The sequence below is a fragment of the Mustela nigripes genome, chromosome 1, assembly GCF_022355385.1.
Source record: "Mustela nigripes isolate SB6536 chromosome 1, MUSNIG.SB6536, whole genome shotgun sequence".
Lineage (NCBI taxonomy): Eukaryota > Metazoa > Chordata > Mammalia > Carnivora > Mustelidae > Mustela > Mustela nigripes.
In genome coordinates, this window is record NC_081557.1 from 217,351,525 (window position 1) to 217,375,738 (window position 24,214).

Genomic DNA, 24,214 nt, shown 5'->3' on the forward strand with positions numbered 1-24,214 from the left:
AGGTTGTATTCCCTGAAGATGAGGAGTTTATGAAAAGGGTGGAGGGGTGGAACAATGGTATTTACATTATCAAGTTGTTGTGAAGATTTAAAGGGATGTTGAAAACACATGGAGAGTCCTTTGGTCATGATTGTGTTACATCATTATTAGGATAAACATTGTACCTAATGTTTCATATTAAAAACATTTTATACTGGCAGTTCTCAAAGTATGTCTTGTAAACCCCCTGGGGATCCTGGAGAAATTTTAGAGGTTCAGAAAAGTCAACATTATTTTAAAACATCTTAATTGGTCTATATATATTATATATATATATATATATATATATATATATATAATATATATAACATTTTATTTATCTATCCATCAATGGATGGATGCTAGGATTGTTTCCAACTTTTGGCTTTTGCAAATAATGTTGTTATGAACATAGATATACAAATCTCTATTTTAGTTCCTGCTTTCAATTCATCTGGGTATATATCCCAGAGTGGAACCTCTGGATCATATGATGATTATATTTTCAATTTTGGGGGTAGGGACCACTATACTGTTTTCCTTAGTTACTGCACCATTTTATATTTCCATCAGCAGTGCACAAGTGTTATTTCTCCACAACCTCAGCAAAACTCATTAATTATAATAGATATCCTAATGGGTGGGTTGTTAGTCCTCATTCCTAAGTGATAGTCTCACTAGAATTGAAATCTCTACTAACTTTGTAGATATTATTCTTTGAATTCAGGCTTCTAATGCTGCTTCTGAGAATTCAGCAGTGAGTATAACTATTCATCCTTCTTTTATTTGCAAACAAAATCTGTCCTTCCTCTCTGAATACTTTAAAGATTGCCTGTTTGTCTTTAGCATTCAGCACTTTGATTCAGATGTGTTTAGGTGTTCACTGATCTGCTGAAATGTACATATCAAGACAACAATGACCTCCACACTAACAAAAAATATATAATATCTGTCCTCAGTCTTTTACACATTTTTATTGTTATTCAATAGAAATAAATACCTCCCATATATTTGAAAGATTCTCTCAATTTCTGTGATTCCATTTTCTTATAATTTTCCTTTTTATTCAATTGATAATACCTTGTTATAATTTTTTACATATTCCTTATGTTTATCTGACCTCTAAATATTTGTTATTCTCAAAATTGCTTCCAGGTTTTAGTATCTTCTCTCTTGACACCTTCTCACTGGGTGATCATCTCCAAGTCAATGGCTTTAAATATTACACTTATGACTCTCAATTATATATGCCTGACCCAAACTTGTTCTGAACTTCATATACATATGACAAATACCTAGGGAGTGTGAACTCTGAAATTTATTAAGAATGGTATTAATGACTACTCTCACATCCCAACCTGTTTCTCACTCAGGTCAGTCTTTTCCCTATAAGTAAGTGACATCACCATCAAACCAGATGCTCAAGTCAAAACCTAGTAGTTACCCATATTTCTATATCTAAACTCTCAGTGTACTCTACAAGTATTATCTCCATCTTCACTGCATATTGAAGCTAAAACCATTCTCCTCTCTTACCTGGTCAACCTTCAATATAGTCTCCCCTAAAACTGGTTTTTCCATCTTACCTTCCTATCATTTCTTCTATTTTAATTAGATGAATCTTTTGAAAAACATGAATCATATATATTTTCCCCCAGCTCAAAAGCTCCCAAAGTTCTTAGAATAAGATCCAACAAAACTTAGCTTCATTTTTCCTTTAGCCATCTCTCTAACATTATTTGCTACCTCTTCTTTGCTCATGAAGCTGCAGTCTACTTGTTCTCCTTACAGTTGTTTGACCAGGTCAAGCCCATCTGTGCCTTGTAATCTTTGTGCTTGTCTTTAAGATCAGAGCAATCTTTCTGGTTTCTTTTCAACCTTTGAGTCTCAACTTGAATTCTGCTGAGGCCAAATCTCAATCTTATCTTCAGTGGTGTCATTGTCCCTTCCCCAGTCATGTCAGGGCTTCTTATTTTCTATGAGGCACAGAGCAATATCTACTATCATCTTCTATTTCTTAATTTTTCCTCCTTCAGCAAAAACATATACTCTGTGGCACAGAGACTATATTTACACAAGAATCATCATGGTGCCTATCATAAAAAAAAAATACTCAATAAATACTTGCTGAATTAACTTTAAATAACTAATCAAGGAATAAATGATAATTAAAATATGTCCCTGAGATCTAATGATGTAGATTGACATGAAAGAAATATTCTTCTGTGTAATAATAAACTGTGATAATAATATTAAAGATGACACAGGGTATATAAATACATATCAATATATATAGAGAGAGACACATTATATGTGTATGTATATATATATTACATATAATTTTTATTTTCCATAACTACATTTGACTCTGATTTTGTACTTACTTAATATTTATAAGACCACTTCTATAAAATAAATGACCACATCATTTGTTTTAGATAGGATAATAGAGTATTCTGATAATAGAGTATATATGTCAGAAACATTTGGTTCCTTTTAGATAGACAAAGAGGGATAGGTAAAGGAGCTTCTGGATCTTGAAGAGGGATTATACTCCAGATGATCTTATCTGTCAAAATCAATTTGATCTCTCCTTTTGAGTTTACCTGCTTCCTATAATTACAGGTCTTGACAGGCTTTTACTATACTTCACTGAAGACATTGCTACTAACATTTGTCTGACTCTACTCTCTTCATCCATATCTTCTTATGACTCCTTCCCAACATTTCAGGACCTTTTGGATTTTTATAACTGCTCCTCTAACACAAACTTCAAGCATGACCTCCAGTTTTACCTCCAGACAACCAACACTAGTTTGTACTAGTGGTATTGAAATAGTTCAAAGAGCAAAGAGAATAGTTAGGGCTGACTCACATAGTGGGGTCCTCTTCCTCATGACTACAGAATGATAAATCCACTTCCATCTCTGGAAGCTCAGGTTCCTTATCTTAGATGTATAAGAATAAAAGGTACTTAAACAAAAGCAAAATCACAGAATGTACTGTTCTGAACTACATTTACATTCTTCACATGTAAATGCCTACCACAACAAGATTCAGCAAATAATTGTTGAAATTACTGAGGTGTTTCTTTCATCAAAGCACTGTTCTGACACTGGGAAAGTTGCAGTGAACATGAAAAAAAAAAAAAAAAAAAACTCTGCCTTCATGAAGAGTACCTTCTAGTGGGAAGTGGAAGATAATAAATACATAAATACCTGAGATAAATTAATAGTTAATGAGTTCATATGTGAGTTAAACACTGTTATAGGTACTTGTGTTGCAGAAGTTAAAAACAAATTCTATGAAAAAATAAAATAAAAATAGAGTAACAGGGTAGAGAATTAGAATAAAGGATGGAAGCATCAACATATTACATTTAGGTCCATGGTCATGGAAGAAAAGCAAGTTGATATTTGAATGTTCATGAAGAGACAGCCATGAAAAGATCTAGGGAGAGAAAATACAGCAGACACAATCCAAATGGACCAAGGAATGAGCTTGGCTTGACCAAGAGACAGAAAATCCCAATATGTCTGAAATGTAATGAAAGGGAAAGTAGTGGGAAATGAGATTTTATAAGTAGGCAAGCTCAAGATCTTATAGAACCTTGTCAAAGGTGTTTTTATTCCCTTTTTACTGATGACTGATTGAGTGAATGAATAAATGAAGGAATGAATTGTTCGAACATTTGCCCACCTGATCTGGAGTCATAAATGGAGACTGCATGTCATTCCTATCCTTGCAGAATCATGCTTTTGGGATGATGTGAGTGGATTTGTTTGTTGATGGAAAATATTACTTTCAATTAAAGATGCTGAGACGCAGCAACTTTTTCAAGGTATCAAAAAAATCAAGCTATAATGAGTGAAGCAGTATACATCCCAAGGATTTCTAACTGGAGGTCTTGCTCCCCTTAAAAATCACTCCATTTAAGCAGTGTCTTATTTCCTGGGCACTCCAGCAACTGTACCTGCTCAAATCCACTGGGCACACAGGTGATCTCTCAGGAACATGCACAAGGTAATTATAGGGAGCCTTCCATTCTCATTCCCTCACTCTAGTGTGCCAAACAGCCACTCCGTCAATCTGGGTAGTTTCTGGGAATTATCCCTGTTCCCTGCAATTCCCTCAAGGCAGCAGCCTACATAGTCCCTTTTCTTAGCACACAGAAGGTTCCCCTTCATTTGCTGTCTTGATTTAAGGATAGCACAGTCTAACTCCCAAATTTAATTTCAGACACATGTGCCTTGGACCAAATATCTTGCTGGAATTTGTCCAACGACACCCCCCCCCCCAACGCCCCCCCAAAACACACACACACTTTTTTTTTTTTTCACCTTGGATTTCCTGACTTAATTATCTCAAACTCAGATAAAGCTAGAGCCAAATTGTATGAAAAATCATATCATTAGTTATTATGGAATGGGCTTCAGATTTTAAACAATCGTAGAACATGAGCTGTGGTAAAATAATGAGGAAAATATTCTCTCCTAAATCAGTTTTCCTGTTCCGTATTTTACTAGGTGTGAATAGGTTTTAAATGTATTTTCCTCCACTTGCCATCTTTGTCAGTTCCCTGGTAGATAGGTCTGTGTAGCAAGACCTGGACTGGAATTGTTGAAGAGTGACTCAGTAACCACCTTCATTATCCTAAGTGTGATTATATAGAGGATGGTGACCAGCTGTTCTCCTTCTCTTATGGGGCAAGAATAAGAGAAGAAGGGCATAAATTGCAGCTGGAGGGGATTCAAATGATGTAAGGAGGAACTCTGGGGGTAGCAAGCGTGGTTAAGTGGAGAAGGAGTTAGCAGAGCAGTTAATTCCATCCCTGACAATGTGTCTAGAATGGTTTGGTGAGCTTTACATAAGACAAGGAGTTGACCCAGATGTCTTTGACATGATGTTCTGGTTCCAAGATTCTGCCTTCATTCCTCACTTTGTATTTCAGTTGGTGGTCTTCATAGTCTACTTTCTAATGCAAATGATTCACAAAAGCTCAAGGGACGAAGGTCTTATAAAGTTAGATAGCTACAGTGGTTATACAGTGTAGAGAAGACAAAAAGTGGGCTTTAGAACCAGCCAGAAGAGAGGAGTCCAGGTTCAACTATGTATCTGTTTTCTGACCTTTGCCAAGTCATAATGTTCTTTGGCTTATTCCAGGGTGGCATTTGTAAAATGGATGAAATATCTGTAGAGCACAAAATACAAATAAATTAAAATATTCCCACTTTAATCAGCAAATCTTGGTAGACTTCATAACTGTTTTTTTTAATTTTTTTTAAGATTTAATTTATGTATTTGACAGACAGAGATCACAAGGAGGCAGAGAGGCAGGCAGAGAGAGAGACAATGGGAAGCAGGCTCCCTCCTGAACAGAGAGCCCAATGAGGGGCTCAATCCCAAGACCCTGAGATCATGACAGGAGCCGAAGGCAGAGGCTTAACCCACTGAGCCCCCCAGGTGCCCCTGAATTTTTTAGGGCATACATAGGACTGGCTTATATGTCATCTCTCAATTTTCACCCTAATCTTTGAGATTGAGGGTTCATGTTTTATAGTTTTAGAAGCTAAGGCTCAAAGGAATTGAGAGATTTGCCTAAGGTCACATGGTTAATAAAGATGATTTAGAAACTTGAAACTATATGTTTTCTCCAAATCTGGGATCAATTGTTCCTATTGTTTTGTTATTTATTATACTTCACCTAATAAAACCTGTAAATCTACTATGACAAAAGGAGGGAATAACCATAACTATTACAACTATGACCTTTTCTCAGAATGAGAAAGCACTTTAAAACAGCCTGTTCTGGGGACATCTCAATATGTAGCTTAAAAAAAAAAAAATGCCAGTGTTGTTTTATGACAATTTTTCACCTCTAAATTCTTTACCAAAATTCTCTTTTCTCTTTGAATATACATGTATTATTTAACAATGATCTGAGCATCACTGACAGTGACCATTGGGCCTGATCACCTTCCTTATTGGTCATATTTATATGATCATATATCTATGTGGGCATTTCTTTACTTAACGAGAGAAAAGACAGTATGGGGAATGGGAAGACCTACTAAGTGGAGTAAAAGTCTCAAAAAGCTAACTTGCATTGGAAGAAACAAATTCTTTCCACTTGCTCCTAAATTGGAGGTCAGTGTTTTCCACCTCGAATGATATCGTCTCCATATAGTTCTTGGAGAGTGAAAGATTGATAGACATACACTATATCTTTCCTTACCTCCTCAGTTGGGATCCCTCATCTAAACTGCACACCCCAAAAACTAATTCTGATGACTGTTGCCTCAGTTCACTCAAGGATGTTACTTAGGTCACATAATACTAGATGTGTAGGAGAGAAGGAAATTCCTTAGGTGATATAGATGCCACTGAGGGATTGAGGGTGCAATTCTCCTGTGGAGCCCTGTGTACAAAGGCTGATGAAAAGCTAGGTAGTCAGTATTTCCTCACTCACTGGGGCTCTTAAGGGTCTCAGGCTTCCTGGGATACTCCAGTTCCTCTGTCAACTAGCAAAATACAACAGGTGCCAAGAGTCCCTCCTCATCCATAGGACTTCATGCCATCTATAGCCTTCCCTGGCTTTATTTCCACAATCTAGTAAAAGCAAGTGGCAAGAGTATGGACAAGCACTGGATCATATGAGTAAAAATGTTTGTGCAAATTCAATTCACATTGGACTAATTTTACAAACATAGCTGTACTAAATTTCATAAGGAAAAAGAAACTTGTGATAATCCCCTTCTTGCCCACCCTCCAGATCATTATTTAACTGAGGTGTCATAATTTTAATAATCATATATTTAGAAACAATAGAGGAGGACAGAACACAATCAAATGCCATCATGGTAAAAATTATGTGGTAGCACTTTTCAAGATAAAATAGAAGACATATGTCAAATGTCCAAATTTGGGATAGAATATGACTAAAGGTCTGACTGAGAAAAAATATCAATTTATTATGGAGACTGTGTGTGTGTGTGTGTGTGTGTGTAACATACATACAAAATTAAATGACCATAGGTATGTTTCCAGTCAACTGTGGGAGGCAGGGTAGCTGAGCTGGAAACAGGTTAAAATTGACTTGGACGGATATTCTAGGCTCTGTTGGAAGTACGAAATTGGAAGCTATAATGAATGCTTGCCTCCTCAGCTTGGTTACACACAGAATCCTGCAATCTCACCTAGACCTGCCTTTCTCTAGTTTGTCCAGACAGGAGAATAAGTTAAAGGAATAGATATCAAGAAAAGCACGTAGGTCTTAAATGATGGCATTGCTGCTGTGCCTGGAAAGCACTATGATTTGATAAAACCAAGTATACCATATGTTCTGGGCATCTACAATAGGGCCAAAGCATAGGTATTGGGTTTTATCAGCAAAGTATCTTTAGAGCGGAGCCTTCAGGGAACCCATCTAGGAGTTGAAGATGAAATCCCAGCTCTTCTGATTAACAGTGATGTAACAACTGTAGGTAGTCACTTAAATGTATTAAATCTCTGTTTTCTTATCTGTGAAATACAAATAACACAGGAACTTGCAGTGTGTGGAGAGAAGATTAGCTTTTATACAGTATAGATCCTTAATAAGTGGTATTTTCCAGATAAATACTTGGATTGATTCTTTTCCCCTGATTTCCCCTTTCAATATAATAAAAAATGGATATATGAAAACATACCTCCATTTTGATTTAATAGTTTCTTTTTTTTTTTCTTTCAGGTCAAATTAATTTCATGCCTCTCATTGTAGAAGGTGGTAGGTAAGGAGAGGGATGCTTGGTACAATTCATAGAAATAAACACAGGGTTCCCTCCTATCCTTCTTCCTGTTCTTACATTGAGTAGGGGATGTGAGGCCAGGTACCTTAGAAAGCTAACCAAAATACTGCACTGCTATGGTAAAAATGCATTCCTGCCTATGGAATGTCAACCCTTCCTTCAATCCAAAAGCCTCAGATGCAGGTGGTATTAGAACAGCAACTTAATTTTGCCTTGTCCTGCACCGAACTTCTATTCAGGCCCTAACCAAAGTCACCGTAATTTAATAAGAAAGAATATAAGAGCAAGCAGGAGAGAGTGAAAGGGAACTTTGGGAGTTAAATTAGTAGTAGACTGAGAACGCGGGAAGATTGGTAATGGACTAGCACCATGAAGCATGGCATCGGGCTTCACACAAATTGTGACTGAAAGTCATTACCACCTGCAAGCTGCCCATTCAACTGTTAGAATCTGCTCTCAGCATTGATTTTGTTCCTGCTGGTCACATGCCCAGCACAGGGTCTCATCATCCCAGATGCCTTTGGCAGCAAACAGGACAAAAATTAAGTAAATACACAGAAAAGAGGAAGGAAAAGAAACAAGTGCTGGTCTACCATAGAGAGAGAATAGCCCTTTGCCTTGGAGTTTGCTCTTTCTGAATGGGCCCCCCACAGGCATTGGTGCTCTGCTTGAATAGAAATGGCTCAAACACATCCAAATCCTTCCACAAGCAAGAAGGAATAAATCACAAATGAACAATGGTATGTAATCATTCTTTTCCAGTACATCTTTTTAAAAAATTCTCTATCTTTAATATATTAGAAGGAATTATGGATGATACTGGGGCTTTACTGCAAATGGGAAACAGGAAAAAGATGACTACTTCAAGGATACTGGACACGAGTGGATACAATTTAATAATAGTAATAATGGCAATGATAATAATAATAATAATAATAATAATAAAATGTAGTGAAAAACTCCTGTGAACTAAAACTTTACACACATTTTCTCATTTAATTTCCACGACAATCTTATTAGTAAGATACCTTTAACCTCTTTTATAGGAAAGTAGGAGGAGTGTTCTAATTTGAATTGTAAACCCCCAAAATTCATGTGTGGAAGACTTAACCTTCTTCAGAATGTTAACTTATTTGGAAGTGGGGTCACTGCAGGTGTAATTAGTAAAAGTAAGGTAATACTGGAGTGGAGTGGGTCCCTAACCCAATACAACTGGGGAAATTTGGATATAGACAGACATACAAGGAAAATACCATGTTGGTTGTCACAAGCCAAGGAACTACCAGAAGCTAGAAGAGAAACCCAAAACAGATCCTTCCCTTACTTGAAAAAGAGCACAGTCCCATCAACACCTTGACCTCAAACATTTAGCCTCCAGGGCTGTGAGACATGTTTCTATTATTTAGGTTTTCAGGTTGGGACTCCTTATTCAGCAGCCATAGTAAATTAACAGAAGGAAATTGGGAAAGGTTAAAAAAATATTCTTCCCAGACTCACAGAGCTAATTTACTGTGGAGTTGGGATTTTAACTGCTCCATTTGCTTAACTCTTATGTTCTCCTGTTTCTTTAAACAAATGCACAGCAACATTGAAAAGAGCCTCAGATGATGTCTGGTGCAACACATCTGATATCTGATTATGCTCTTCCAAAAACATCCATGGCAGTAGCTTATCCATCTCTTCCTCAACATCACCATAAATAGGTATCTCTCTGCCTTCAAAGGCAGACCATTCTTGCTTTCAATAATTTGCAATGCTAGAAAGTCATGCATCTTCCTCAAGGCTCAGCTTGAATCTTAACCCCTCTGTACAGTTCCCCACAAATCACCATATTCCAGATACAGAAGAATTTAAAAAATCCTTTGAACTTTATTCAGTACAATTTTTAAAATACTGCCAACACAGTTCCTCTCCTATTTCTTTACTCTAATTTGATGAAGCAAAACAATTTAATGGTTTAGAAGAGTAAAAGTGTAGTCCCCAAAGCTGCATTATCAGTGACCCCCGGGAGCTTGTTAGAAATGCAAATTCTTAGCCCTAACCTGAAATCTATTGAATCAGAAAGTGTGGATAGGATCCAGTCATTGTGTTTCAATAGTGCTCCAAGCGATTCTGACACACACCAAACCCTGAGAAACACTGGTTTAGGGCACAGACTTTAGTCATGTATAAAGAATGCTGGGGTTTAAACTACAGTCGAATGACTGTGATTATTCTCACTCTCTCATAGCTTCTTCCATAGTAACATATGGAAGGTAAGTCATACTAATGATTGATAGAACAGACGAATAAATTGAGATATAGTAGATAAAGCAGATTAAAGCTTTTCTGAAGAAGGAACAATATAAGCAGAATGAAATCTTGTATCAAGTAAAATGAACAGATGCAGACCTATACTTAGAAAAATCAAATATCGTATTAACTTATTAATGTGAAAGCAAATATCCACAAAAGACTAAAACTAGGTTGTTTCCAAATTATGCTCTTCAAACTCATGCTTTAAGGAGGAGATTTTGAAGGAAAAAAATGCGTATGTCTAGCCTCGTTGACTGGTATGTCTAAGAAAGTGAAAAATACTTTTCCGGGGATTTAGAAACCACACAATGGTACACACATGTATAGTTATTAAAAACACACACACCTACACACACACAACATGTTTCTTGGTAACATATCCCTGCTCACTGAAAGAAAAAAAAAAAGAGAGAGAGAGAGAGAGAAAGCAAAACCAAATGCTCAAAACTTGGAAGCCCATTGCATACTATCCCAACTGTGCATTCAACACCATCTGGATTCCTTATCTGCCTTCCCTGGCAAGAAACTTTTTCTACTCTCTCATTGACCATTTGATCCTTTCTCTGCTTTCCTCACATCTTTGACCACTGCTGCCTTTTTTAGTCTCTGCTAATGACTCTCCCCTACACTTCATAAAATAACACTCTATCACTACATAATAATAATTGCATGTTCCCACACAGATTTGAAATAGCCGTTCATCTCAATCCATATTCTCACCACTACACTGCCATGGAAGGTATCTGTGAATCCTGCTAACAGCCACATCTTCCACATCTGGTCTAGATCCCTCCTGTCTTCCCAGCCCCACTGTTCGCCCCTCCTTGGCCTCTTCTCCTCTACTTCTACCTTGCCATTGTATCCTTTGCAAAATTTGTTGAAAATGTCTTTAATTCTTCGACTCTAGTTCCTCACTTCCCATTCTCTCTTCCATCCATTCCAGTGTGACTCCTTATTTGCTGAAACTTGCTATGTTCACAGATGGCCTGGTTGTTGAATCCAAAACACTTTGTTTTACCCTCACATTGTGGTGCACATTGCTGGTTGCCTCTAAAGCATCTCATTCCCTTCTTCTTTTCTAACAGAATCCTAGCTTTTCCGGTCACATCATTCTTTACCATGTAGCCACATGCCCTGAGATGCTTATCCTGTCCTCAGCATCATCATGATTGGTCTAAAGTTATTTCCACATCTATAAATCTAATAACATCTCTAATTAAAGAAAAACAAATCCTAGTCATATATTCTTTCTAAATTAATCTTTAGGTTTGTACCTTTCCTACTAACATGTCAAATATATATTTTTTTAATATAATTTTTTATTTTTTATAAACATATATTTTTATCCCCAGGGGTACAGGTCTGTGAATCACCAGGTTTACACACTTCACAGCACTCACCAAAACACATACCCTCCCCAATGTCCATAATACCACCCCCTTCTCCCAAACCCCCTCCCCCCAACAACCCTCAGTTTGTTTTGTGAGATTAAGAGTCACTTATGGTTTGTCTCCCTCCCAATCCCATCTTCTTTCATTTATTCTTCTCGTACCCACTTAAGCCCCCATGTTGCATCATGCTTAGCGAAATAAGTCAAGCGGAGAAAGACAGCTATCATATGATCTCCCTGATATGAGGAAGTGGTGATGTCAAATATATTTTTAAAGGTTTCTGAAAATAATGGGTTTAAAGGTCCATTAAAATGCTATTTGTAATAATATTCCTAAAATGATTCTTCAAGTTAATATTCTGGAGTACATCTAGTAGAGTACATAATCTGGAATAGCCAAGAAATTTTTTTTTAATATATATATTTTTAAATTTAAATTGACTAGCCAACATATAGTAAGTACATCATTAGTTTTTGATATAATGTTCAAAGATTCATTAGTTGTGTGTTCATCGCATCATGTGCCCTTCGTAATGCCCATCAGTGAATTATCCCATTCCCCCACCCACCTCCCTTTTCTCAACCCTCAGTTTCTTTCCCAGAATCAAGAGTCTCACATGGTTTGTCTCCCTCTCTTACTTCTTCCCTTTCAGTTTTCCCTCCCATCCCCCATTGTTTTCTGCACTATTGTTTGTTTGTTTGTTTGTTTATTTATTTATTTATTTTGCTTGAGCCAGTGGAGGGGAGAGGGGGAGAAGGAGAGGGCGAGTGAGAAAAAGAAGCCTAAGCAGACTCCTGCAGTGAGTGTAGAGCCCCACCCAGGCTGATCTCATGGCCCTGAGATCATGACCTGAGCTGAAATCAAGTCAGAGGCTTTACCCAACTTTTGTATTAACATGGACAGGACTGGAAGAGATGAGGAGTGAAAGAAGTCAAGCAGAGAGAGTTAATTATCATATGGTTTTGCTTATTTGTAGAGCATAAGTTAATTATCATATGGTTTTGCTTATTTGTGGAGCATAAGGAATAACACAGAGGACGTGGGGCGATGGAGGGGAGAAGTGAGTTGGGGGAAAATGGAGGGGGAGACAAACCATGAGAGACTGTGGACTCTGAGAAACAAACTGAGGGTTTTGGAGAGGAGGCGGGTGGGGTGTTGGGTGAGGCTGGTGGTAGGTGTTATGGAGGGCATGTATAGCACGGAGCACTGGATTTGATGCATAAACAATGAATTTTGGAACACCAAAAAAAATTAAATTAAATTAAAAAAAAAAAAGAGTCAGAGGCTTAACCTATTGAGCCACCTGGGTACCCCTAGGAAAACTTTTAAAATGGAGTATAATAAGAACTTATTAACTATTCTTAAAAAGTATTATAAAACTAAGGTAATTAAAGGTAGTATGGTAGTAATATCAGATTATTGACAAAGTAATAGCACTATTTGTAGACTCAAGAAATAGTTCCATACTATTATATGTTTATGTGTATATATACATACACATATTTTTATATATGTATATATATCATATATATTATTCAGAGACAAATTGTTTTGTAAAAACATCACATGGCAATTTATTTTTAAGGTTAATATTTGTCTTATATCCTATAGTAAAGCAAATGTTAAGGGTATTCAATATTTCATTTAAAGATTAAAAAATAGGGGCTCCTGACTGGCCCAGAGGGTTAAACCTCCCTCAGCTCAGGTCATGATCCCAGGGTCCCAGGATCCAGCCCCACATCAGGCTATCTGCTCAGCAGGGAGCCTGCTTCTCCCTCTCTCTGTCTGCTACTCTGTCTACTTGTGATCTCTCTCTCTGTCAAGTAAATAAATAAAATATTTTTTAAAAGATCAAAAATAAATATTAGAAAATAAATTATAGGGGACTTTTTAAAAATAATGTAATGTGGAATATCATTTGAAAATATTATCAAAGGTCACAATGAAAAATAAATTGTTTTAAAATTAGTATGATGTAACAAAAGAAAACCCAATAAAGGGAAGTAAAACAAATGACAAATGGAGAATTAGTTAAAGTATACATATGGAAGACATACACAATGAAATACTATTTCTTTTTTTTTTTAAGATTTTATTTATTTATTTGACAGACAGAGATTACACGTAGGCAGAGAAGTAGGCAGAGAAGCAGGCAGAGAGAGAGGAGGAAGCAGGCTCCCTGCTGAGCAGAGAGCCCGATGTGGGACTCGATCCCAGGACCCTGAGATCATGACCTGAGCCGAAGGCAGCGGCTTAACCCACTGAGCCACCCAGGCGCCCCCTGAAATATTATTTCAAACTAGGAGTGAAAAGACAGCATTCCCCTCCACCCTATGCCCCCAGCCGAGTTTCCTTCTGAATTCTTTAGGTGTAGTCTAGCCTTTTATTCACTCTACATTGACAATTAGTTAATGTTAAACAAACTCTGGATGTTTTTACACTTTCTGAATCAGGATAGGTTATTTAGTGCCAGTTCCGCATTTGTCAAGTAGGGAAGAAGAGTTAGCCATTTCATAGGTTTTATGAATACAGGATTCACCATGAGCTTAATATATACTCTAGTGCTCAACACATAGTAAGGGCCCAATATCTATTATTCACTTTAGCATACGTGCAAGCAGAAAAAGGGTAAAAGAGGTATTCGTATAAAAAGAATAGGATTTATATCTTTCAAATTTCTAGAGGGGTTAAAAATTGAAGAGCAAATAACAAAACTTGGTTTTGTTATTTGGTAGGACACATAAGCAGCATAACACAAATAAGAAAAAATTAAATTAAATTAAGACCAATGTATCTGATATGCTGATGTATATAAATGTGTCAAGACTCTCCTATACAAAATTCTAAAAAAGAATAGGATTTGTATCTTTCAAATTTCTAGAGGGGTTAAAAAATTGAAGAGCGGGGGCACCTGGGTGGCTCAGTGGGTTAAAGCCTCTGCCTTCGGCTCAGGTCATGATTCCAGGGTCCTGGGATCCAGCCCCGCATCGGGCTCTCTGCCTGCTTCTCTGCCTACTTGTGATCTCATTCTGTCAAATAAATAAAATTTGAATAAAAATTGGAGAGCAAATAACAAAACTTTGTTTTGTTATTTGGTAGGACACATAAGCAGCATAACACAGATAAGAAAAAATTAAATTAAATTAAGACCAATGTATCTGGTATGCTGATGTATATAAATATGTCAAGATTCTCCTATACAAAATTCTCAGGTTGAATTTGAAATTCTTCACACAGCTACACTGTCTACAGAAATGAAATGGCAAATGTGCTCGGTATGTTGTTTATTAACAAAACCAAGTACAAAAATGTGTGTGTGTGTGTGTGTGTGTGTGTGTGTGTGTGTGTGTGTGTGTCTGAGAGAGAGAGAGAGAGAGAGAGTGACTCTTGGAAATGAAAGTGCCAAATGAAGTGATTTCCAAGTATCAATTGTGACGATAGATGGTTTGAAAGCTATAGATGTTATATTGCCACACCAATTTGGCAATGTCGATAAATAAATTGAAAAACTCTAGTGCTTCATTTATGGAGTGCACTGGTTTCTTTTTTGTGAACAAAGTCTCTAGGCAACTCACTGTAGGGAGGGTCCTAATAAGTTTGTTCCTCATAAGTTTCACTTATTCTCAGGTTTTCAAGATCTTATGTTTACCAAGTGAATCATGCAGGGGTTTCACACTAGAGAAGTGACATTAAACATATTGGGGTATAGCTAACTAAGGGACTTTTTATATACTTGGGCTCCAAGAAATGAACCTGAACACCGATTTCAGTGCCACAGCAGAGGTTAAGGAACTTAGAGACAACTACATGGGGGCAAAAGCTTTAATTAGCAGAGAGTTATAGTTGGAGCAAAAGCTCTTTGAAAGCTCCCTGGGGAAAATGCCTTTATTCGCAAGAGCCAAGACCCTAGGCTCCATTCATTTGTTTTCTTTTGTACTTATTTCACTTTTTAAATAGAAACCTGTACTTGGGACTTTTCTAGATGTCTTATTTCTCTCTACTTCCTTTACATTCGTTATTTTTCTCAAACTGTAAAGAAATTATTTCAGTTCTTATGATTTGGCATTTTCCCCTTTTCTTTCTAATGGCTTCTTTTCAATTCTGTATTTATTTGCTCATTCCTTCAAATAAGTGAAAATAAAATCAGAATCTCTTATTGAATCCCTTCTTTAGAGATAGTTTTTTTTTCCTCTAACTTTGTCTCAAGGTTCTTTCTTTTTTTTCCTTTTTCTTATAATTTTCCTTTGTCTCAGAATATTTGTTCTTAACCATTCAAGTGATACACCTTCAGGAACCCTGAAATACTATAACTAATATAATCTAAAATTAATTTTGGTTTTCAAATATTTCCATTTTCATATTATCAGTCTGTAGGAACTTGCTTCATTTTTCTTTGTGACCCTCACTTTGGGGGCAGATTAGTGAATAAACTAATAACCCAATCTTTGTGATATAAATGACTCAGCATTTACTGGAAATAAATTTTGATAAAATAAGCCATGAAACTTTCAATACACAAAACTATCTAGAGTAAATGTGAAATCATATTTTCCCTAATAAATGCTCTCTTTTTTAATATTAAGGTAGAAAGTCAACAGAAGAAGTATATTAATTCCTTTTGCTTGAAATGTTTTTAGTAAATAGTTCTCTGTCCAAAAATGAGAAAATGTGGAATATTAATTCTAACTCTAGACTAAATCACTCACCAGTTGAAAGTATCTGTTTCTAAATTAATCATTCTGAAACAGCAAATAAAAATATGTTCAGTATTTTCAAGAATCACAAGCACCCTGAGATTTATGAAATAGGGGAACCCTGGCCATTTTTCCATTCAGCTATTGCAACCTTGAGAGTTATTGATGGATTAACGATATGTGTAAGTGGCAGCGATATAAGTAGGTGGAAAGTTTCAGAAGTCTGGAATGTGTAAGTTTTATGTCAAGTGACTTTGAAATGGAGAACACTTGCAGTTCACTTACAGCAACATGAAATAGCTATTCACTTAGGTTCCAATTTTACCCTCTATAATTGGATCGCTGAAAAACAATAATACACCAAAATTCCTATTTGAGCAATTTTTCTATAGCAACAAGGCCTGCTTTTATTACCTGTGTATTTTTTTAAGAGTCGGGAAATACCCAAAGAGGTTTGTATATTTCCATTGAAATTTTGAAAGTAATGAGTTTTCACCTTATAAATGAAAGATAGGAGGGAAGGTTAATTTTGCAGTGGAAGAAGTTAGAGGAACCAATAGACAGCATTTGTATTTTGTTCCAGCAGACAACAGTTTGTTGCATTTGTTCAATGGGACCCAAGTAGTAACTTCCACTGTGGTTAATTAGGAGGGGATGAAATTTCAATATGTTCTGAAATGTAGACTGCTACTTATATATTTCACCCATTTTATATCTAATCTTCAAGATCATGACAGCTGGTCTATGAGTTAGACATTGAGCTCTTATAGTTCCTTGCCACGCACTAGGTTTTGTGGTACCACCTCATAGCTAGAATGAAACTAGATGCCTTCTTGGTCTTCAGTAGCCCCAGTAGACAGTACTGCATAAAAGTATTACATTTTTAAGAGGGCCTATAAAAGAGATACATTTATGAAGATTATGCATATAACAAATTTCTTCTTACAATAAAATGTGTCTAAGTCCTAAAACAGTTTAGAATCATTGAGACACATCATAAACATTCAGGTAGGAAATGTGAACAAGTTACTGTGCAGTAAGTAGAAGGTCATTTGTATAAGTGACCACATGTCGAACCAGTTATCAGATCACCATGCCATTATTTTCTTTGAATTGTGTTGCCATTAAGTCAATGAAGTTCTGGTTTGGTGATTTTTAAAAAGAATATATTACCGTAATAAGTCTCATTCTTTTTTTTTTAATTTTTTATTTTTATAAACATATATTTTTATCCCCAGGGGTACAGGTCTGTGAATCACCAGGTTTACACACTTCACAGCACTCACCAAAGCACATACCCTCCCCAATGTCCATAATCCCACCCCCTTCTCCCAAACCCCCTCCCCCCAGCAACCCTCAGTTTGTTTTGTGAGATTAAGAGTCACTTATGGTTTGTCTCCCTCCCATTCCCATCTTGTTTCATTGATTCTTCTCGTACCCACTTAAGCCCCCATGTTGCATCACCACTTCCTCATATCAGGGAGATCATATGATAGTTGTCTTTCTCTGCTTGACTTATTTCGCTAAGCATGATATGCTCTAGTTCCATCCATGTTGTCGCAAATGGCAAGATTTCATTTCTTTTGATGGCTGCATAGTATTCCATTGTGTATATATACCACATCTTCTTGATCCATTCATCTGTTGATGGACATCTAGGTTCTTTCCATAGCATGGCTATTGTGGACATTGCTGCTATAAACATTCGGGTGCATGTGCCCCTTTGGATCACTACATTTGTATCTTTAGGGTAAATACCCAATAGTGCAATTGCTGGGTCATAGGGTAGTTCTATTTTCAACATTTTGAGGAACCTCCATGCTGTTTTCCAGAGTGGCTGCACCAGCTTGCATTCCCACCAACAGTGTAGGAGGGTTCTCCTTTCTCCGCATCCTCACCAGCATCTGTCATTTCCTGACTTGTTGATTTTAGCCATTCTGACTGGTGTGAAGTGATATCTCATTGTGGTTTTGAGTGATATGGGGCACTATTTCATGTGTCTGTTGGCCATCTGGATGTCTTCTTTGCAGAAATGTCTGTTCATGTCCTCTGCCCATTTCTTGATTGGATTATTTGTTCTTTGGTTGTTGAGTTTGCTAAGTTCTTTATAGATTCTGGACACTAGTCCTTTATCTGATATGTCGTTTGCAAATATCTTCTCCCATTCTGTCAGTTGTCTTTTGATTTTGTTAACTGTTTCCTTTGCTGTGCAAAAGCTTTTGATCTTGATGAAATCCCAATAGTTCATTTTTGCCCTTGCTTCCCTTGCCTTTGGCGTTGTTCCTAGGAAGATGTTGCTGCAGCAGAGGTCGAAGAGGTTGCTGCCTGTGTTCTCCTCAAGGATTTTGATGGATTCCTTTCGCACATTGAGGTCCTTCATCCATTTTGAGTCTATTTTTGTGTGTGGTGTAAGGAAATGGTCCAATTTCATTTTTCTGCATGTGGCTGTCCAATTTTCCCAGCACCATTTATTGAAGAGGCTGTCTTTTTTCCATTGGACATTCTTTCCTGCTTTGTCGAAGATTAGTTGACCATAGAGTTGAGGCTCATTCTTGTTTGAGGGAGTGTGGTAGATAAACTCTAGGATCACACTCATAATTCTCATCTTCTGATGTGCAAGCCCTTGTCTGGTCTCCTCACCTAGAGTATGACTTGTGACTTGTCTCTAACCAACAGATTCAACAAAGATTAGAGGATCCATAGGATTAGATTATATGATTTTGTACATAGTATTGTAGCATCTATCTTCCTGGAGACTCTCTCTCCTTTGCTAGATTTGAAACTCAAGTGGCCATCTTGAGTAAACCCATGTTGCAAAGAATTTTGAGCAGTTCTGGAGCCAGGGCAGACTCTGACCAACAGCCAGCAAGAATATGGAGCCCTTGGCCCTACACATGCAAGGGACTGAATTCTGCCAAGAATCTTAGTGAGCTTGGAAGTGGATCCTCCTCTTGTCAAGATTCACATAAGACCAGAGCCCTGGCCAATATCTTAATTCGAATATTGAAGAGAACATAGCTAAACTGTGTTAAGAATCTTAATTTATAGAAACCATGAAATAAAAATGTACATTGTTTTAAACCATAATATTTGTGCTAATATTGTCACCTAGTCATAGATGAGTATTCTAAGAAGACACTTAGACCTGGATATCCATTTCTTATACTCTTTAATACTTATGTTAATCAAAGGTCAGAGTAGTAACATGACAGAATGTCGATAGGAGGTACAATTTTTAATTTAGTACTATTTTTTTTCCAAAGAACAAAGTGAAATCTTTTAGAAGTCCATACTTATAAACTATTCTACTTAACATTTCTCTTGGTAAGAACTTTAAGGTCACAAAATGGTAACAAATAAGCTAAATTTGACTTGTAGACATGCTTAGTGTGTGGACTACACAGGTTTTTTGTTTTCTCTCTCTTTTTTTTTAATTGAAACATTTATCACTTTAAAAACCCAGCAACTTTGCCATGTTCATGTAAAACCCGAATTTTGGGGTTACAATAAAACATCCAGCAACATTGTGTTTATATTTTATCTGGCAATAAGTAACAGAAGCTAAGTAGTTGCCCTTCTTCTTGTTCTTGTTCTTCTTGTTCTTGTTCTTGTTTTTGTTCTTGCTCTCCTCCTCCTCCTCCTCCTCCTCCTCCTCCTCCTCCTCCTCCTCCTTCTTCTTCTTCTTCTTCTTCTTCTTCTTCTCCTTCTTCTTTTCTTCTTCTTCTTCTTCTTCTTCTCCTTCTCCTCCTTCTCCTTCTCCTCCTGCTCCTCCTCCTCCTCCTCCTCCTTCTTCTTCTTCTTCCTCTTCGAGGGAGAGAGAGAGAGAGAGAGAGGGAGATAGGATGGGGACGGGCCAAGGGAGAGGAAGAGAAAGAAAGAGGGAGAATCTTAATCAGGTCCCATGCTTAGCACAGATCCTGATGTGAGTCTTGATCTCACAACCCTGAGATCATGACCTGAGCCAAAATCAAGAGTGGAATACCTAACTGACTGAGCCACCCAGGAGCCCATAATAGTTGCTCTTTTATTTTATTTTTTTTTTTAATTAATTTATTTATTTATTTGACAGAGAGATCACAAGTAGACAGAGAGGCAGGCAGAGAGAGAGAAGCAGGCTCCCTGCCGAGCAAGGAGCCCGATGCGGGGCTCGATCCCAGGACCCTGAGATCATGACCTGAGCCGAAGGCAGCGGCTTAACCCACTGAGCCACCCAGGCACCCCGATAGTTGCTCTTTTAAAGTAGGGAGTATATTGTCCAATTTAGCTCAAGACAAATCCCATCTCATTGTCTTACACACTGAGGCCACATATCAGTAGGCATTTATCATTCTTCAAGTCATTTGTGTATTTCCACTATTGACCCATTGCATGAATTTATGTAGTTCTCTTATACCTTTTGTAATATGAATAAATGTTGAATAAGCATTATGCTTTAAATTATATCACCTGCAGACTGTATATGTATATTAAATTTATTTTGTATTGTCCATTCCCCAGGAAATCTGTTACTGAGATATGGTATCTTTGACTTTCAGTTTCAAAATACTCAGAGATTGGTTGTGGGGAATGGGGCCTATTTCCTGTAATACATAGCATCCCCTTTTATTTGCCAGTGTTTCCTGGTTCACATAATGAATTATTCAGCCTATCAGTTATGTATTTTCAAAGAAATACCATGTATAAAATTAACAAAATCCTTTAGTGTTACACAAAGAAGTTGGAAGAGTTTAGTTGATCTAGGCAAGCTGAGCTTTACTGGGCTTGCTCATGTGTCTGTGGTTAGACAGGTATTGGCTGTGAGGTATCTCTGACCTTTGCTGAGCTCGCTCACATATCTAGGGATTGACTGACTTTTGGCTAGTCTAAAATGACCTTGACTGGTTTATTTGGAGTGACTCGCTCTGTTATCTGTAGGGTAGCCCAGCAATATTCTTCCAGCCATGGCAGAGAACAAAGAGTAAGTAACCCTAATCACATAGTTACTCTTCAAGTTTCTGCTTTGTCACATTTGCTAAGACACCAGTGGCCAAAACAAATCACATGGCTGAGCTCATAGTCAGAGCTAGAGAGCAGTAAAGGTTACTTAGCAGAAAGTGTGGTCACAAGAAAAGCTGGAGAATTGGGACAAATTATACAATCAATCTACCATTGTATGTTACTCTATGTATATCTGTTTTTCCAATCTTGGTAATGTATGAAATATTCTGACTTCAAAAAATATTAGAGTTATACAAAGCCAATAGGATATATTAATTCATAAGTTTAAAAATCATGATTTTTATAGAATTTACTATGCTTTAACTATGTCTGCACTTTGAAAACTATATATATTATATAGAGTTGTGTTTCCAATGATTATTTCAAATCTATACTGGTTATCTATTAGCTAAGTTTATTAACCTGAACTGATTAAGATTTGTCTCTGTCAGGTTTCTATGCTGATCTACTTTTGTGTGACCCATTTGTTCTTACTTTTTTGTTTTTCTGCATTAGGTATAAAGTGTGTGTGGGTGAGTATGTGTCTTAACATCAGAGATCTTTTACAAAAATTGCTTAAAATTCTCAAGTATCATTCAAATCTACCAAAACCAATGAATTAAAAAAAAGTCTTATAATGTACACTGATTCCCCCAAAATGCTTCAAAAAAGGATATTAAATTTGGAAAAATCTGCATATGGTGTACCCTATCTGACAGTCCATAAAATGTCTATTGTCATATTTAAGATTCATCCTACAGAAAACATCAATTTAATTTATTAAAATCATTATATTACTACTTTATTGGCAGAGACAACATTTGTGTTGTAAATTTATGAATATTTTATGAATTTTGTGTTTTGCAACTGGACATGCATACAAATAGTTCACCTTGACTGTGGGGTCTTTAGAAACTCTATTCAAACATGTGGTTTTCTCTAGTTCATCACCAAATACTTATGTGGTACTAAATTCTACAGTTCTGTCTTTTTAAAATATTTATATTGCCCTGCATTTACTGACTTTCTGAATCTTTCTTGGTTATTTCTATACATTTCCCCATTGTATCTGATTCTTATTTCAAAGAAACATGCCCTGTACTTCTTTTCTCATGTTTTATTTTTATTATTAGCTTTATTATTCTTTTTGTTGCAGTGGTTGTTCAGTTTAGCTGCTGTATTTATAATATGTTATTATTACAGGCAGAAACGATGACATTTTTATTTTGCATATTATAAGGTTGGTTTTGTATTCCTGTTGATATAATAGAGCATCTCTTCTCCACACAAACATTAAAATGGTTTTGGTGGTACACTGGTTTCTTAAATGAATGCCAATTGTACAGCGGAAGCATAAGCATCCTGCTGGAGGAAGTACTACAAAAATGCTACCTCTTTGCTCCATCTACTTTGTACTCTGAGCCATCAACAATACAGTTTTTCTTTAACCCTTATTTTGCAGAAGAGGAAGCAAAGGCTTACTTAGGTAAATCAACCTAAGAAAATGTAGCTAGACTTGAGCTTAATTTATTCCAATTACCTAAATGAGTAAATGAGATTGTTAATAAAATGGCACTTTATGAAAATACAGGAAATGCATAATGTGTTGGAATGGATGACAGAGGCTGAAAAATCTTGAAAGATTGTAGCAAGTTTGAGAAATCAAGTTATAAAATGCACCTGTTGTTAAAAGATGCATTATTCTTTGACCAAAATGGGATATTAATCAAATAGAATTTATTTCAATGTCAAATATACAGTAGAAATAGTAAGGTGTATATAAACCATTCTATTAGAAAATCAAGGTCTTTGCATTGAAGATTGCCAGTATTCCAATTTAAATGAATCAATGTATACAATTAACCATCCAAAAGTAAGACATCTAATTTAAATATATAATCATTGGTTTCATGGGGTATAGGATTAAAGAGAGAAAGAATATACATATATATTGTTCAAAAGTTAAAATAAAATAAATATTTAGCAAGTAATTTCTTTAGGTAAATAATGAATCAAAGTTTAAGTCTAATTTAAAAAAATTTCAGATATGGGATGCCTGGGTGGCTTAGCGGGTTAAGCCTTTGTCTTTGGCTCAGAACAGGATCTCAGCTTCCTGGGATCAAGCCTAGCAGTGGGGGGCTGGGGGGAGGTCTCTGCTCAGCAGGGAGCCTGTTTCCCCCTCTCTCTCTGCCTGTGTCCCTGCCTACTTGTGATCTCTCTCTATATCAAAAAAATAAATAAAACCTTAAAAATTTTTCAGGTATGTGCAGGGAGTTTCTGTGCATCTGAGTGTGAAGGAAGCAGATAAGTTGATGCTTAATAACAGCCATGCAGTTGGAGTGGGAAAATTGTAGTAATTCTAGCAGTGCTAGTACTTGGAGCAACAAGATGTTTATTAATTCACTTCATAGTGAAGAAATCTGGCAGATAGCATCCTACTAATGGTTGAAAGTTAATATTACCAAAGATGGGATAAATCAACATCATGTGCCTTTTAGTGTGGTATATTGAGAATGAAACATCATTTTGATGATGTTTCTGCCAAAAATGTGTAATCTGAGTCTATTTATGAGGAAATAGCTGAAAAACCTAAATTGGAGGGCATTGTACAATATCTGCCCTGTATTTGTCAGAAATATCAAGTCAAGACACGTAAATAAAGTAGTAATTCTTCTAGATTCAAGATGATCAAAGAGACCTGACGACTAAATGCAAAGCAAAATCTTGAATAGGAACTTGATCAAAATATAAAAGGGTTAAGAGGAAGACGTTTTGCTTGTTTTTATTATAAAGGTTCTATTTTGATAAGGGCAATTTTAAGTTGGATCTGTGGCTTAGAAGGTGGTATTAGCATTTATCTATAGATTAAATATGTATATTGTGTTTATATAGGATGGTATATTTATCCTTAGGAAATGCAGAGTGGATTAATCAGTAGCGGTGACCAACATTTTAACAATTTTTTTTTCTTTCAAGTATACACACGTACACACACAGTTACATGATGAAGGTCATCCTTTAAATTTCTTTTTTTTTTAATATATTTATTTAT